Source organism: Panthera pardus, unplaced genomic scaffold (genome assembly GCF_024362965.1).
Source record: "Panthera pardus isolate Hobbes unplaced genomic scaffold, ASM2436296v1 HiC_scaffold_13, whole genome shotgun sequence".
NCBI lineage: Eukaryota > Metazoa > Chordata > Mammalia > Carnivora > Felidae > Panthera > Panthera pardus.
In genome coordinates this window covers 196,483,150-196,501,859 of record NW_026526688.1, presented here as the reverse complement: position 1 = coordinate 196,501,859, position 18,710 = coordinate 196,483,150, and the positions used below count along the sequence as shown (strand labels likewise).

General features: G+C 37.5%; 1 long non-coding RNA gene across 1 annotated transcript; it reads right to left on the bottom strand.

Annotated features, from left to right (window-relative positions):
* Positions 1 to 222: 222 nt before the first annotated feature.
* On the bottom strand, positions 223 to 18,038 carry LOC109269801 (uncharacterized). The gene is made up of 2 exons (XR_002081276.1): positions 17,913 to 18,038; positions 223 to 623 (listed from the first exon to the last, which is right to left on the bottom strand). It is a non-coding gene; the product is annotated as an uncharacterized LOC109269801 (long non-coding RNA).
* Between the last annotated feature and the right edge of the window lie 672 nt (positions 18,039 to 18,710).

Below are 18,710 nucleotides of genomic sequence, written 5' to 3'. Positions count from 1 at the left end.
ATATATATATATATATATATATATATATATATATATATATGAGTGTGTGTGTGTATTAAACATAAATATAAACTCTCTTGAATATGTATGATCCTTATTCTTAGCATTTAAGGCTTTTCATGATATTGTTTATGGGACTGTAAAGTAACTAGAATTCGTAGTTATAACTTTCAGCAGTCTTTTCCCTCTAGATGTAATAAAAAAGTCATAACAATAATAACGAATGTTTGCATTGTGCTTGATGCTTTATGGAACATTTTCAAATCTTACACACCAATGAAGTAGGCATTACTAATAATGCCACTGCAGTTCAGAAAAAGAGCCCTCGGGAATATTTACTTTTTATCCATTGACTATCTCTAAACTGGAAGAGAAAACACAATAAAAGCCCCACGTAGTTACGTTAGAAACCTTGCGATTTCTCTCCTCCCCGTTTACACAGTCACTTGTTGGAGAACAGGAGTCCAGTGTGAGATGACAACATTGAACCTGAAACAGCATGAATAGGTACAAAAATGGTCAAAGGGCAGCAGTGGATGCATTAATGTGTGCAGTGGCCATTCTCCGATGTTCGATGGTTTTCTGAGGTGCTGGTGACTTGAACAGCACTTAGGAAGAACAGGCTGGAAGAAAACACAATAGCTATGTTGACCTAACTTCCAATAAAGGGATTTTCAGAATCCTTCAAGAAAGGCTGCAGTAGATGATGGGCATAAAATTAAATATTGTTCTGATGAAGGCAACACACGAGTTGTGGCTTTTCCCGATCTAAGGGGCATATCTGGAATCTCTTTGTTTTTATTTTTTTTTAATTTTTTATTAAAATTTTTTTGTGTGTTTCTTATTTTTTATATTTGAGAGAGAGACAGAGAGTGAGGAGGGGAGGGACGGAGAGACAAGAGACAGAATCCAAAGCAGGCTCCAGGCTCTGAGCTGTTCGCGCAGAGCCCAATGTGGGGCTTGAACTCACAAACCGTGAGATCATGACCTGAGCCGAAGTCAGACGCTTAACCGACTGAGCCACCTAGGCGTGGAATCTCTTAATGCTTAGATCTGGTCTAGTTTGCATCACCAATGGTTGACATTCTCAATGGGTTTATTATATGTTTAAATGGTGGCCTTATCTACAGAGTTTCTATGTGTAAAACATTAGTATTAAAAAAAAAAGGTCAGCTATATGTGATTCATCACTGTTTAGTGCTTATGTTTATTTGTGTCAACATTCTTTAGATACCAAGCAATTTTTATGCCTTTGATCCTAAAATAATCATTGAGGCAATTTTATACATAATATTATTTATACATATACTATACTATACTATACCATACCATACTATACTATAATATTATATATACATATATATATAATATTACATATATATACACATATGTGTGTACATATATATGTATATATATAATAGCAGTTATACATTAGTTCCTTCATTCCTTATGTTATATATATATATACACACATATATATAATTTTTTATTATTATTATTATTACTCTCACTTAAGCATATCATTGAGCCTAGTGGCAGTTAATTGTCTGCCTAATATAACTCAGCTTGTAAGGAGGAAAGCTGGGCTTCAACCCCACCTCTTTGACTCCATATCCGAGATTTGCAGAATTATTGGTGTTGCCTATTTTCAACATATCAGGATTTGGTCACAATACAAGGTAACCCATCTGCAACCTTTCTTGTCAGTTTTCCTTTGCATCCTAAATACACTGCTTCCAGAAATGCAGAGCCCCTCCCTGCCACCCCCTCCTATAGGTTTGGGTCCAAACAAATCATAAATATCATTCCTGGGGAATATTGGAGAAAGGGATTAGGTATATAAATATCTTAAAACTACAAAGAGAGGGCTAAGTCGATTTCAGAATTTTCTCAAATGTAGGATCTTCTCCCCTAATTTCTTTAAAAAAATTTTTTTTTTAATTTTTGAGAGAGGGAGAATGAGCAGGGGAGGGGGGACCGAGAGAGGGAGAGAGAGGATCCAAAGCAGGCTCTGTGTTGACAGCGAGAACCCAATGTGGGGCTCAAACTCACTAACCATGGGATCATGACCTGAGCCCTAAGTCAGGCGCTCAACCAACTCAACCACCGAGGTGCCCCTCCCCTCATTTCTTTCTAATAAGTTATCTCCTGTTAAGTCTCAACAAAGGCTAACTGAATGCATATAGAGTAACGTAAGCAGACATCAACAACTGCAGAAACAAAAAGAGTAAAATCATCCCCCTAACTAACTTGTCCCTCGATCCCATTATAATGGCATGACTTTCATATTGCATTCATGTACCATAATCACATTTTCTGATAGTCAACACTTTCCTATTTTAGGTGATGAATTTAGATGTGTTATAAAATCATTACATCACAGAGTTCTATAAAGAGACCTTGACTTCCAGGAGCGTTATCTCATAAATGAGTTCCTGATGCACTGAACTAGATATGAAAGGTCTCCCGTGGCGGTAATGGTTTATAGTATGCAATGTGCTTTCTGAAATCAGGACTGGCCTAGCAAATCAGTCAGATATGATAATCCCCCTGTGCATAAATTGAAAGCGTCGAAGAATAAAGATGCATGGAATATATTCAGCATGACAAACCTCAGGAGCCGAGAAGTGGCTCCTGAAACATGCCTGTACTTTTTTTTGCAAACAGCGGAACTCCAAAGCATCTACGTTTCTGGGCATATGGTGAACGCTTATGAGAAGGTGGTAACACTCCACCTGCTGCTCCAGAGTGAGTTACGGAGTCTGTGTTCTGTGCCACACAAGGTGCAAAGCACAGCACGGATCCCTAGGAGCGTCTGTGGTCCTGGGTCGTGTGCCTGTGTGGCACACGTCCTCTCACAGGCGCTGCGACACGAGCACCCTGTACTCCATCCTGTGCGTGTATTCGTCAGCTCAAAGCTCCAAGGGAAGAGGAGGAGACTGAAGAGTCAGGGTGGGTGAAAGTGTGGGGACTGGAAGCCGAGAAGCCAGATAGAGACTCTTGTAATAGTGAAGGTGAGATACGTTAAGTGTCTTGATAGAATCAGTGGTGGTGGGTTTGAAAAGTTTGAAAGTGGGTTTGAAACTGAATCAGTTTTAGGGGCGCCTGGGTGGCTCAGTCGGTTGAGCGTCCGACTTCAGCTCAGGTCACGATCTCGCGGTCCGTGAGTTCGAGCCCCGCGTCGGGCTCTGGGCTGATGGCTCAGAGCCTGGAGCCTGCTTCCGATTCTGTGTCTCCCTCTCTCTCTGCCCCTCCCCCGTTCATGCTCTGTCTCTCTCTGTCTCAAAAATAAATAAACGTTAAAAAAAAAATTTAAAAAAAGAAACTGAATCAGTTTTAGATGATAACACAACATACTTTCTGACAGATAAACTATGGGCAATTAATGGAAACATGCACTTTAGTACAATGTTCATAAGAAGGAAGGAAGTATCGTAAAGGGGAGTTTGTGGCAAAGCAAAGCTGGTTTGAGATTCTTGACCGGAGGCACTTGAGGGACAGAGGAGGTGAGAACTATGTGAGCAGAAGGGTGTCTCCCCTGGAGGGTGCCGGTCAGAAGTGTTAGGATCCCTCTCTCCCCTGCACTCCCCTTCTGCTCTCTTTCCAAGTCAGGATTTTCTCCAATCAGCCACGTTCCTGGAAAGGGTAATAAATTCTCCCTCTCCCACCCTAGACTGAGGTATGGTGCTTGGAAATTAAACACGTGAAATAGAATGCTTCAGAAGGATGGCCATGGTTGTATGTCCATTCTGTGTAGAGCCATCCTGGCTTAAAGAGTTGTCCCAATGTAATTATTAACACCCACCTTCTTTCTCTTTCACAAATGTCCTGAGTTGGTCATCTTTGCCATTATCGTTATCATCATCATCATTATCATTTTAATGATCCTGGGTACCTTACATGGTCTCTATTAGCTTAAGAGCGTGTTCACTGGCATCATCTACCTTGATCCTTACAACAACCTTGTGGTGAGATGGTGGCAGAATTTGCCCCCATTTTCCAATAAAAGTGGGCTTATATGGCATTTCAACAGCTGATCATTGCATTGGATCTTTGGTATAAAAGCAGGGCTTGAGTTTTCTGAGTGTATGTCTAAGTGAGTTTTTCCAACTATATCACATTGTTTTCCTAACTTGATAATCTCATAACTTTTTGACTTTATGATTGATGGGGAAAAAAAAAAAAACCCAAACCAATGGGAGATTACCTGGCAATGCAAGGCAAATACTAACAGGAACATCTAAGAGGCCTGCCCTTAATTCACAAATCACATGTCTGTGCCCAGATGTTTCCTTTTGCTTACCCTGCCCTCTTCCTTCTTATCGGCCGAAAGGCTGAAGTCAGCAAACTGTCTTAGGGCAATAGGAAATTAAAAAAAAAAAATTCAAAGAGGTGTCAAAGTTAAAAGGAAATCCTATGACAGGGAACGAATTGTCTAGCAAAGAAACAAAACTTTGAGTTGGCACTGAACGACCTTACAAACACATATCTGTGTTTCTTGCCCAGTTTGTGCAGCATAATGGCTAACGTTCCCTCATTTACCTTGTACACTGTCCAACAGGGTCACTGACAAGTCAGAGGGAATCTGGTGCTCTCATCAGTTCTTCAGATTCTGAACTGCAGACCTCTATGTGAACACCCATGTTCTCCCAGATGAAACTATGTTCCTTAATGGCACATTTAGAGAGACATCCGTCTTGGTTGCCCCAAAGAAGTCTCTGGATTTCATCTCATGTTGAACTGGGAAAATCCAAGACCAATCTCTTCCTTCGAAAGGCCGAGAGCTATTTGACATTAAACATAATATTCATTTTCATTGAGTCTCAGTTTCCTTATCAGGGCTTGACAATCTTACAGTGTTTCGGTTTTGCTGTCCACATTTTCTCTTTTGTAACCACTCAACTAGGCCCTTGTAGCTGAAAAATAACCATAGGTCAGATTTAAGTGACATGAAGGTGGCTGTGTTCTAGTAAAACTTTTAAAAAAACAGGCGGCAGGCTGGATTTGGTCGATGTGGCCATCAGTTGTCCACCATTTTCAGGGCAAAGTATGATCTGCTTCACAAGGTTGTTCTGAGAATTGCATTTGAGGATGTGTGAAGTGCTTGATGGAAGGTCTGATACTAAAAATTTATTTCTTCTTCTCTTCTAACTCACACCAATTCTCTTTCCATGAGCATGGTAGGGAAGGGGTGGGGATTGGCTGGCACTTCCTATCTGCAGCAAGTCTTTTTGTTTAATTTTAATATTATTTGTGAGAAAAGGGTAGGGGGTTGAAGATATTGAGTCACTGATCCAAGAAACTTATGTACAAATTTGAGCTCCATTCAGTGTCATTTTCCCACACATTTATTCCTTTAAAAATGTTACTTAAGAACAGCCCTTTCAGTGAAATTCACAATACATATATAAAGAAGCGTGTGGTTTGGGCCAAAGGTCCAGGTAACAGCTGTGGGTCTTTGTTTGAATAACAATAATAATGAAGAATCAGCCTCGTAAGCATCTATTATTTTAAGCTTGACCTCTTGTGCCTGCATTTCATGTCCTTCCTCGCCGGCCTCCAAAGCAGTCACTAGACCTGCCCCTTCGTTTCTCTGAATTGGTGTATTTTTCTTTAAAGATTCTCCTCTTGACCCCCGTTTTTCAATTACTTTTTAAATACTCCTGCATATCTCATTTTTGTGTGCCTGTTTTTTTTTTTTTTTTCCCAAGCACCTGTAGGGTATTAATGCAAAAGACAAATTACTTTAAATGCACTAAAAATACAGTAAATTGGAATAAAAGCATGGTAAGTTTGCAGTCAAATGTCCCCAGTTCAAGGTCCGACTGTATTGCTGATTGTTTAAATGACATTGAACAGACCCCTTTCACAGGGTAAGTCTTGGGCTTTTCATCTGTGAGTCAGGATAGGAACTGTTATTCTTCCCACTTTTCTAGCTTTCTTGTGTGAATAAGTGCACAGCAGCTATGAAAACAAGATACCGTGAAATTGCTGGTAACTTTGTTCTGCATTATAACCATTAATAACGTCACAATAATGGTTGTGATTTAAATAACACTTATTGTGAGCTAGAAAGTATACAAGCGTTGTTCATAGATTAGCTGATTAATCATTAATCTTCATAACATTGTGTGAGGTAATTATATTTCTTTCCATATTACAGATGGAAAAAAAATTAAGAAGTCTAGAGATGAGGTAATATGCCCAAATCTCATAGTAAATGAGTGAGCTAGGGTGGAAACTGGAATATTGGACCCCAAAGTTCTTCCTCGTAACCAAAATGGAACTTGAAGTGAACACAAAAGTTTACATCTCCTTTCTCAGACCAGAGAAGACCTAGGATTTCTGTGTTTGCCTCACACATTTTAAAGTTTACATCTAAAAATCAGGCCCCGAAGGACAGTTTTCTCTTTTTTGGTCACACTTCATTCTAAAAAAATTAACTCAGCATACACAGATAATTTACAAAGAGGTATTTTCAAAGATCACCATGACACGATCCAGACCACAGTTTCTACAAACAACCTTATCCAAAATAGTTATAACAAGCAAAAAAAAAAAAAAAAAGTAAAAATATGGGAAAATAAAATCCAAGGGCTAGAGCTAATATTAACAGAGAAATACAGAGGAGGAGAGAGAGATAAAGCCTTTCACACAAAGAATAAAGAATTTTTGTCCTTTGGGGATATTTATAAATTATTTGAAGACTTAAACTATAAAGTAAGCCTCTTTTATTTTCTAAAAATAAAAATTCCATGGATCATGTCCAATAAGCACAATGAAAATTGAATTAGGAATGAAAAGAAAACTAATATATATTATGTACAAATCTAACAAGATAAAGGCAAAATTACAAAAGAAATTGCAAACAATGTTGATTAGAATCACAATGAAGACAGCATAGCAAATCTGCAGTGTGCAGTTAAAATGGTATCAAAGAACAAGTGTGGGTGTTTAAATGTACAGAAGAAGAAGAGGAAGAAGAAGAAGAAGAAGAAGAAGAAGAAGAAGAAGAAGAAGAAGAAGGAGGAGGAGGAGGAGGAGGAGGAGGAGGAGGAGGAGAAGGAGAGGAAGAGGAAGAGGAAGAAGGAGAAGGAGAGGAAAAAGAAGAAGGAGAAGAAGAAGAGGAAGAAGAAGAAGAAGAAGAAGAAGAAGAAGAAGAAGAAGGAGGAGAAGAGGAAGAGGAAGAAGAAGAAGGAGGAGGAGGAGGAGGAGAAGGAGGAGAAGAAGAAGAAGAAGAAGAAGAAGAAGAAGAAGAAGAAGAAGAATGAGGAGGAGGAGGAGAAGAAGGAGAAGAAGGAGGAGACGAAGAAGGTGGTAGAGGAGGAGGGAGAGGGGAGGAGAAGAAGGAGGGGGAGGAAGAGAAGAATGAGGAGGAACAGTAGGAGGGGGAGGGGGAGGAGGAGGAGGGGGAGAAGAAGAGGAGCAGCAGGGAAAGAAAGAAGAGGAGGGGCAGGAGGAGAGAGAAGAGAGAAGGGGTAGGGGGAGAGAAAGAGATAGGACTCAGAGCTCCTCCTAGGTATGGGAGAATAGTCCTTCCACAGACACAGTGGAAAGTAGGAAAGGATGCAAGTCATAGGGGTCACATTTTATGTTTGGTGATCAGTAGTGGAGGCAGCTTCCTAATGTTCCAAGGGGCAAACTGACCTTATTTCTGGGCACACTGCTGAGAGTTCCAGGAAGGTAGGAGTTAGGAGTGAGGTTATTGGATGTAATGTTCGGAGGCATTAACTGACTTTCTCAAAAGCGTGTGGCTCTCATCAGGGTTAGTGTTTAAATATGACTTTCTGATCTTCCAATGAACTTTAACATATCTTAATGCTTCTCTCAAAAAGCATAAATATGTAAGTGAAAATATGCATATATACATTATTTTGATAATGCATCCCTTAAACATGTCCATGAGCAAATATACACGGATAATCAAGCAAAGTGTTTTTCATTTTCTTTTAAGAGTGTGGATATTTTTCTGCAGTCTTCACTTGACTCTTTGTAAAGATACTCATAAAGAATCTAGGAGGTGAAGTGAAACATAGAAGACAACTGAAATTGACAGGAAGTAAATGAATATACATTAGCTTTTAAGATGTTCTTATTAGCAATGTGCCTTTCTGACTCTTCAGTTGCTTAAAGAGTTGCACTTACTGTTTTGTAGAAGGGGCCAGGGTACTGAGTTACAGTGGAAAACACCCCAGGAAATGAGGAAACTTTGTCCTTTGAATTCCTGTTGTACTTTATAAAAATACAGAGTTTGATAACACATCCTTTTGCTTGGCCTGGTCACCCCAAGTCCTTCTTTTTCCGTGAAGTGAAGGCACATTATAAACATCATCCTATAATGGTCCTCTGAGTCTCCAGACAGACCACCTCCTCATTTTCAAGACAAAGGTCTGGATATTTAAAGAAACATGACAAAAGAAAGGTTTTGGTGAGGGGTGCCTGGGTGGCTCAGTCAGTTAAGCCTCTGACTCTTCATTTTGGCCCAGATCATGATCTCATAGTTTGTAGGTTTGAGTCCTGTGTGGAGCTTTGTTGGGCACTGACATTATGGAGCCTGCTTGGGATTCTCTCTCCCTCTCCCTCTGCCCTCACCCAGAAGATATATATATATACATATATATATATGTATACATATATATATATGTATATATATATATTTAAAGACAGGTTTTGTCAGTCCAGCAGTCCTATTGTATTTCTTAAAGGTTTAATTCAGCACATTTTTTGGCTTTGAAAAACTGGAGAAGGGATAGCGTTTTGCCCACCCTCCTTTTTTTTTTCATATCATTGAGGTATAAGTACATAAAAATGTTTATAAAGACAAAAAAGATACTCAGAACAGTGGAGGGTAGAAGAACATGGGGAGAGTCCACAGAGAAAATGAACTAAGTTTGGGTGGTTGCTGGGTTGAGGGTCAACCCTTTTCCCAAGACCATAGTTCAGCCAGAAATAAACTAGGGCACATTCAGAAGGGGATCAAGAACCCATAAGCTAAGGCCTGGTTGGAATCCCATACTTTTATACACTGTCACCTCCCTGTCATTGTTTAAGGTTCTTGGACAAGCTCTCCCGTGGACACTGGGGGCCTTCTCTCTACTAGTTGGTGGGTCGTAAGGGCTTTGGAATTAGATTGCACAGAACAACAGAGGGAACCACCAGACACGGGCTCTGGCCACCAGTGAATTAGGAATCACCTCGACAGGCGGGTGTTCTGAACGCTTATCTCAAAGAAGGGCACTTACATTTTTTTTTGATATTTATTTATTTTGAGAGAGAACGAGCAAGCAGGGAAGGGACAGAGAGAGAGGGAAGAGAGAATTCCAAGCAGACTCCGTGCTTGATCTCACGAACCATGAGATCATGACCTGAGCCAAAGTGGGACGCTGAACCAACTGAGTTACACAGGTGCCCCAAGAATTTTGTCTGGTCTTTAGCAATAGCTCAAAACTGGCATTCTCCTTCTGTATTTTTACCTTTCCTAAATGTGACATAGTTGATTTCCCGATGACCATCATGGATTCAGAGGAAGACCAGATTGGTTTAATAACAGAAAAGAAAGACTAGCACAGCACTTGACAGAATAGGTCGTCAGGATCATTCTTTTCTATAGCATTCTGGGACCGTCCCTGACCGCTGCATTGCCTGAGAGTCTTTGGAGTTCTTAATTTTAATTCCTGGACCCTTTGAATCCTCACTTCAGCAGTATTCGTTTCAATTTTTGATGACTTTGCAAATATCCTTTGATTTCTGGATCTGTGTGAATACTTTTTGGCATAATGGTATCGTCTGAAAACTACATTGTAAATGCTTAACACTTCCATCTATCATGGCGTGCGTTGCTGGGCACAAATTCTGAGTCATTAAGCAAGTAATTGTCCTGCTAGACTTATGTTACACTTAACGTTTGTTCTGGGTCCTTTAGGCACATCTCAACTTAATATGTTAAATTGCAAATAATCTCCCATCCTCTTAAAGGATGAAAATATTCAAATATATATATGAGCAGCTTTGCAAGGGGAAATGCGACGGTTACAAAAATGCCTGGTTTAGAGCAGAGACCCTGTTTCTGCAGTCGATGTGGATTCTCTGAAATGAATCCCCATTGTCAAAAGCGATCAGCAGTTTTTGTTGGTAACGTCCGCGTGAAAATTTGGCATCTACATATTTTTCTAGTTAAAGAAATAATCCTAGAGCACTAATTTACTCTAATGACATAGACATCATTTGGCTTCACAGAAAAAAACACACAAAAAAATGAGCTAAGGTCCATTTCCTATTTACGGGATGTAATATACAGAATTCAGTTCCACTGTTCACTGAAGTTTAAGAAAAGAATTCAAACAAATGTAAAGCACGAGGACACTGTCACAAAGGCTCTTTGCCCTGAAAGGAAATTTGAATTTAATTACAAATAATATCTATAAGGCTTTTCTGTAAACATTTAGAAAAGCACTCAGCCTTGCTGCCTTCTCTTCTATAACACTTCTACATCTTATTTTTATTTTATTAGTGCTTAAACCAACCCTTTCGCAGTTATTTCTGTATCAATCTTTCTCTTCCACTAGAAAGATGTTTAGGACAGCAAACATATCACTTTTGTTTCTGTATCCCTAGGATCTAGCCCAATGGCTTGCAAGCATTGTGTGGATATTATATGCGTGTTGAATTAACTGAATTGCTTTTTCCTTCCTACAGTTGGAGATTACCTCACTTCCCTCCGATACCGATTGTATTGACTGTTTTTTTTTTTCCTCTGCAGATCTCAAAGCACTTCATTTCAGTAACCACAGAGACAGTGTTTGATCATGTAGTATGTATTGTTCTTTAGCTCTTTTATAAGTGACTCAGTTGATTGATTCACTCATTCACTCACTAATTAATTCATCTATGAATCAGATATTCCAGAGTTTTAATTTTTTAAATTTTTATTTATTTTTGAGAGAGAGAGAGAGAGAGAGAGAGCGCAATGGGGGAGGAGCGGAGAGGGAGGGAGACACAGAATTCGAAGCAGGTTTCAGGCTCCGAGCTGTCAGCACAGAGCCCAGCGCAGGGTTCGAACTCACCAAATGTGAGATCATTACCTGAGCCGAAGTCTGACACTTAAACGATGGAGTCACCTAGGCACCCCTAGAGTATTCATTTTTTTTAAGAACAGAAGATGCATCTGGTATATAACTTTTGATTTCCAGAAACTCCTACTCCAGTGCTAAGTATAGACATTAGTTGTATAATTTCTGGTCAAGTTACTTAATACCCTTTGTCTCAGTTTCCAGTCTTATCAAATGGAAATCCAACATCATATTGTATTTGTGGTACAGATTAAATAAGTTCTGTAGGTAAAGTGAAGCCACAGAATACGTACTGTAACTGTTAGTGTTATATTAACTGACCAATAAAACCATGCCAACCTGCCTGATCACATACTTCATGACCAGAGAGAAAAAGATTAACAGGAGTGAGTTAAGAAAAATTTTCTGTTTTCTGAAGCTCATAAAGGAGATTTTTTTTTCCTCTTCTGATCAGAAAATAATTCCAAATGTAAAAAGAAAACCATATAGAGCATGGTGATGTATTTAAGCTCAATCATGAGGAATAAATGAATGAATGAAAGTTTACTCTCTCGTTCAATACAGGAAGTTATAGTGTAGTCCAAAACATTAATAAAATAGGCAATAGATGAGTAAGGAGTGATAAGTGCTCAGAAGAAAAATAGAGAGAGTAGTAAGGTATATGAAACATTGGGGCAGGGGTATTAAATTTTAGATAAGATATACAAGGATGACTTAGGAGAAAAACAATATTTTAAGAGACCTGGAAGATGTTGGGAAGGAACTAGATCGATTTGGGGAGAAAGAACATTTAGGCAGCTGGAACAGAGAACATGGGAGCCTTGAAGTAGGATCTTGGCAACGAACTCTCTTACAGCAAAAATCAATAAGTGTTAATATCTATTTTCCTACAGCAATGTTTTGAATTTAACTCAGTGGTCTCCAAAGTTTTATCGATCATACCCAATGATCACAGGTAGATCATTTATCCCAAACTATTTGTATTACATATTTTCTTTACTTGTTTAAAAGTTATATACATGTACTATTATACCCATACGGTATGTATGATATAAAATAAAAGCAAAACAAAATTGAAATAATAAGGGTGAGAAAATAAATATATAAATGGAGATCCAGATATTGTCTTCTAAACTCAGAAATATCTGGGTGCCTGGGTGGATCCGTTGGTTAAGCGTCTGACTCAGCTCAGGTCATGATCTCACCATTCATGAGTTCAAGCCCCACGTCCGACTCTGTGCTGACAGCTTGGAGCCTGGAGCCTGCTTCCGATTCTGTGTCTCCCTCTCTCTCCGCCCCTCCCCTGCTCACAGTCTGTCTCTATCTCTGTCTCTGTCTCTCAAAAATAAACATTTTTTTTAAAGAACTATCTCCTTATACACTCTTAAATGCCAAATTGTAACGCAGTGGATGTAGTTACAATGTGTCACCACCTTTATCTTTTTCTAAACTTTTATTTTTAAAACTGTCATTGCACATGTTTCTTTAATGTTTTTGAGATGAATTGTCAGAAGTGGAGTGATTTAAAAATGTTACCATCGACTCCCCAGGATAAAATTTGATTTCGTTCCTTTACCCATCCTCCTCTGAAATATCAAACACAACCCTATATAAAGAGTGAGTCTTACCTTCAAATCGGAATTTCTGAATTAGACTATTTAACACATCAAACATTCCTTTTGCTTACTGAAAGGCCATGTGCCTGAGAGAACTAGGTGAATTTTACAGAAGGGTCTTCTTGCTTTTTCTTTAAGATCAAGAGCAATCAGATTAGATTAAGAATTGATATTTCTCTAGCAAGATTGCTTGATGGCATGTATTTTGACCTCTCATGTTTCTAGTAGGAAGATAAAATATGAAGGAGTCAAATTTTGCCCAATACCACCTTTTGAGTCAGGAATAAATCCAAATCTGTGGGTACCCAGTCTGTATTTTGACCCTTTTCCAAATTGGTAGTTTTATAAAAGACATTATCTTCAGAAAGCCAGTAGGATTTAAAGAAGTAACTTTATGGAATAATGACTGCCCTGAAAAGAAATGACCTCTCTTTTTTAAATATTTATTGACTTTTGAGAGACAGAGAGAGAGAGAATGGAAGAGAAGCAGAGAGAAAGGGAGACAGAGAGTCTGAAGCAGGCTCCGCACTGAGAGTACAGATGTGGGACTTGAACTCACAGACCATGAGAATCTGAGCCGAAATCAAGAGGCAGACGCTCAGCTGACGCCACCCAGGCACCCCAGTGGTTTCTGTTTTTAAATATTTGCAAAATGTTGTCAGAGAAAAGCACAAGAGGCCCCAGAGGAGAGCCTCCTAAAGACCTTCCCAGTGAGGACAAGTGTTTCAATGAGGATTTCCTTGGAGACCCTCTTGTCGCCCACATTATAACGGAGCCACAACTATAAACTCACTCCCCCAAGTAATCTAATTTTATTTAATCAGATTGGGGGGAATTCACCAAAAAAGTGAAACATGAATGATTTTGTGTTCTCAAAAGTTGCATAAAAATGTCAGAACCACCTTTCCCTTTCATAATTGACAGAAAGGAGGCTAACAATGTCTGATTGCTACCCTACAGCTGACTACATTACAACTATAAATTCCTTTAACCATCAAACCAAAATTGAGAGGAAAAATGTATTATTCACACTTAGAGATGAGAAAACTGAAGCCAAAAAGTTAAGTACATTGTACTCAGAGTCACTTAACGACTTTGTTTCTCATGGTTTCATATCCACCCCCAAATATTCAAATAGATATGCCCACCCTTCTTTTCCTTAACTGTATTTGCTGCTTTTTAATTTGACACTTTTACTTAAAATTCTTTATTCTTCCTGATAATAATTTTTAGAAACTGGCTGCAAAATAAAGTCTCCACGTCTTTCAAATGACGTATGTCTCCCAAACTTAACGGGTCACTACCAAACGTGATTTGCTAGAGAAACAACTCAAAAACAAAAGACGAAGATAGCATTTTGCTACCTAAATCATATTTTGGAGTCTATCTTACTTTCACTAGTATCTAGTAAGAGAGCTCGTTAGAGAAGCCCAGTTGACATAATGAGATATAATTATCCTTCCCAATTGTTCATTTAAAATTGTAATTGCAACTCAAATTACTGTACAATTTAAAAAGAAGCATAACACATAATTGTCATCTTTCAACATGTATATATTATAAAGTAGCAATGTTTTTCTTATGTGTATTTTTTGCCCTAAAATTCTCTTGTCATCCAAATAACACTTTTTTTGTATGTGTATGTTTTATGCTTTTGATAACATATGGCCTGCATTCAGCTTGATAGCCACTCTCCAAAAAGCCACCATAAATGTCTGTGCAAACAAAATCAACATATTCTGGTGCTTTAACATGCTAGTTTACAGATACAGTTTATTCAGCATATATTGGTTGCTTAGGCCAGACAGATAAATTATTTACCTATAAGATTCCTTTTCTTATCCTATATTTGGGAGAGGTTTTAAACCTAGGATGTATGTTTTCAAGTAACGGATTCTGGAATTGCTTGTCAGGAATTTCATGCGTTGGCAAGGTCTACAAAAAGATGATGGGGTTAGAAGCTTCAAAATACAATAGTGAATAATGTATTGAGTTCAGAGAAAACAAAGGGCTTTCCAACGAATGGCCCACATAGTCAATAAGGTAACTGCATGAGTTGGCTAGAACTGCTGTGACAAAGTGTTACACAGTGAGTGACTTAAACCATGGAAATTCATTGTCTCACAGTTCTGGGGGCTGGAAGTCCAAGATTAAGATGTTGACAAGGCTGGTTCCTTATGAGATCTCTGAAGAACAATCTACATGCCTCTCTTGTAGTTTCTGGTGCTTTTCTGGTAATCTTTGGTATACAGAAGTATCACTCTGACCTCTGTCTTTGTCTTCACATGGTGTTTTCCCTATGTGTGTGTCTCTGTCTCCAAATATCCCCTCTAATAAGGACCCCAGTCACATTGGATTAAGAGTCCAACCATGGCTCATATTGGGTTAAATCTTCATCTTAATTAGCTACAATTTCAATGACCCAATTTCCAAATAAGGGCACATGCTGAAGAACTGGAAGTTAGGACTTCAACAATGAATTGTGGGGGGAACACAAATTCAACCTGTAAGATTAACTTACTGCTTTAGTGAATGGATAGCACTCTCAGGAATACAATATAACAAGGGGAACATCTTTGTTTTCAAGGTTATATTGAGTCCAAAAAGAACATAATTTGATATTTAATTCACTAGTTTTGAACTTTTCTTCTCTTTTAATGGACACCGTTATGGCTATAAGTCTCCCTCAAAATACTGCTTTGGCTGTGTTTCACAAATTTTATTCTAACGTATTTCCTTTAGTTTTCCATTATAAACATTTTCTAAGTTTCTTTTTTAAATGGCACCTCAGCTATTTAGAAGAATGTGGTATTGTTATTATTGGTTATCAGAGATCATAATCCATAAGATAGATTTTGGAATTTGTTGATAGTTGCTTTCTGAAAAATACGTCTAATCACATTTTGTTATTGTTTTATGGATGATTAAAATAATGTATATCCATCAGGTACATACCATTCCTCAGTTGCACCAACTCTCATGCACAATGTTCTACATTTGACAATTAGATCAAAGTTATTAAGTATTTTGTTAAAATCTTCTATTTTACTTTTTTAAAAGATTTTTTCCCAAATGAAATAAATTTCTCCTAGAGTGATCCCTGCCTTTCGAAATGGTCTGAAAGATAGTTTAATTCACCACATGGCAGAAAAGAACCATTTAAAAAACTCAATATTACATATTAATTTTAAGAGAAATGGCTCATATAGAAGTCAGGAGTTGATGGACTTTTCGCCAATTTTATATTTTAAAAAAATTTCAGAAGACATTAGAGAATAATGATTTCAACAGTATATCCTTCACCTCAATTGATAAAGTTTTAGTATCAAAATGTTTTTTTCAGAATAATTTGAAAATTGTAGGCGCTATGATATTTCACCACTGAATCTCGTTAAATGAGCTAAAAAATAGCAATTGTACAATATCACTGAATATACAGTAGGGTTGCCAGATAAAATACATAATACCCAAACTAAATTGAATTTCAGATAAACAACAAATAACTATTTGATATTACTATGTCCCAAATATTGAGTGGTACATCCTTATACTAAAATACTGTTCATTGTTTTATGAAATTCAAGTTTAACTAGATGTCCTGTAGTTCAATTTTCTAAATCAAGGAACCCTATCATACCCTCTGTATTCAGGTTGCCACAGCTCACAATATCTCTTACAGATGTTTTTATCTTTCTAATTTCTGGATCTAACTAAGGTTCACATATAACATCTGATTGTCATGTCTTTGAGGTTCTTTTAATATATAAATTAATTCTAGAATTCAATTTAGATATTTTCTATTGCTTTTTTTATAATGACTTTTTTAAAGACTTAAGGACAATCGCCTTATAGACTATTCCACAGTCTGAATGTCTATGATTGTTTCTTTTTGATTACATTCAAGTTAAACACTTTTGTGGGACTAATTCATAGGTGATATTTTAAATTTCTTATTGAATCATGTCAGGAGGCACGTGATGTTAGTTGGCTCCATTCTTATTGGTCTTGATTTTAATATCTCAGTTAAGGTAAATTTGTTGATTTTTTGTTGTTTATTTGTTTTATCTTTCAATTACTGAAAATTGTATTAAAATTTCCCACTATTATTGTATAATTATCAATTTCTTTTTGTAGAAAGATCATTTGTATTATTTTAACCCATATTTAATATATATATTATAATTATACAAAACTTAATGTATTTGGTAGTTTTTTTTTATTTTTCTAAATATTTTTACTCTTACTAATATGGCTATTCCATCATTCCTCTGGCTAGTATATAACAGGCATCCTCTCCAATTGTTAGATTTTCTACCTGCCTCTTTTAGAAAGTTAGTTTCACTATTATAGAATTTTAATGTGAAAGTTACTTTATCTCCCAATTGAATATAATTACTCACCATCTATTGTTTCTTCCACCAGTCTTAATGCTTCCCCACCTCCTTATCTATCTATCTATCTATCTATCTATCTATCTATTATCTATCTATCTATTGATTTTTATTTTGGAGGATCACTTTTTTCTTTCTATTTATTTTAGAATCTTTTTCTCTTCTTCCTCTCTTCCTTCTCTTTCCCTCTTCTTCTTTTGCATCTGTGGATGTATTACATCCATGCCCTTTAAGTGATATACCTTAAGATATTTTTACATTATTCTGACATTTCAGTTTTGTGTGTTGGATGGCCAATCAGATATCTAGTATGCCATACCTATGTAAATGAAAGTTTCTTTTTTTTTCTTTCTTTGTTTTTGTACCTAATTTTATTCCTGCTCTTTTTTTATCCTCTTTTTTTCCTTTTTAATAGTTGTGTACCTGTACTATGCTTGTTCGTTTTTTGTTATATTTTCTTGGGTTGAGTTTTGTTCTTTCTGGACTGCTTATTTGAGTGAGTGTTGACAGGGAGGAACAGGGAAGCTTTCTCATCTCATAGGAGAAGAACTATTCCAGGGAATTTCTTTAAGGTACAGGGTTTTAAGAATGTGAAAGGGTCTTCATTTCCTTTTTTTCTTTTTTTCTTTTTTTTCCTTTCCAAGAGTTGATTTAGATTCAAGTTAGATAACATATAGTTTAATAGTGGTTTTAGGAGTAGATTTCAGTGGCTCATCACTTACATGGAACACCCAGTACTCACCCCAACAAGTGCCCTCCTTAATGCCCAGCCCATCCCCCCCACCTCCAGCACCCCTCAGTTTGTTCTCTATAATTAAGAGTCTCTTATGGTTTACCTCCCTCTCTGGATCTTGATTTCTTTAAGCTGATAACATTAGTCATTCTCCAGGGCTTCTTACAACTTGCAGGTTATTCTCCAACTTCATTTAAATTCTAAAAATACGAAGATGTGCATTTCCTTATTCATCTTATATTCTCAGTTAGCCCTTTATTCCCTACTGCTTTATGACATCAAAGAACATTCAGGAAGCTTCCAAAGCACACTTCCTCCCTTTATCCCAGTCTTGCTTCAAAACGATATTTGGTGTTGCCCCTGGCTTGTGCTTTGCATTCTCTCAGCATTACCTCAGGGTAGAAAAGACCTTTTTCACTATGTCTGATGGCACATGGAAGGAAACATAGGAGTGGGTGAGAAGAGTCCCTTCTCCTCAGATGTCCAGGTTGTTTGAGTTGGAATATGGAGGGAAGACTTCCTTTAAATTAAGATTTGTAAGAATTCATCTTATTTTGATGAAGCAGAACATTTTGGTAACATGACATGAATAAAATACCTATTATATATTGAATCTTTTGCATAATTTATTCTACTTAATTCTCAGAATAACTCTTTAAGACCAGTTATATACTCTCTTGGACCACCTCAAATATTTTGGCCATGTGACTGCTTGTTCCATCCCGGTCACTATTTAAGCATCAAACTCTACGAACACTTTCCATGGACCCACATCAAACTCTATGAACACTTTCCATGGACCCATTGCTGTTGCTATATGCCTCTTCTATGTTGTCAGCAAGGTGTAACAAGCCTCTCTCTGTACTCACACATGGGCAATCCAGAAGTTCACCCGAATTAA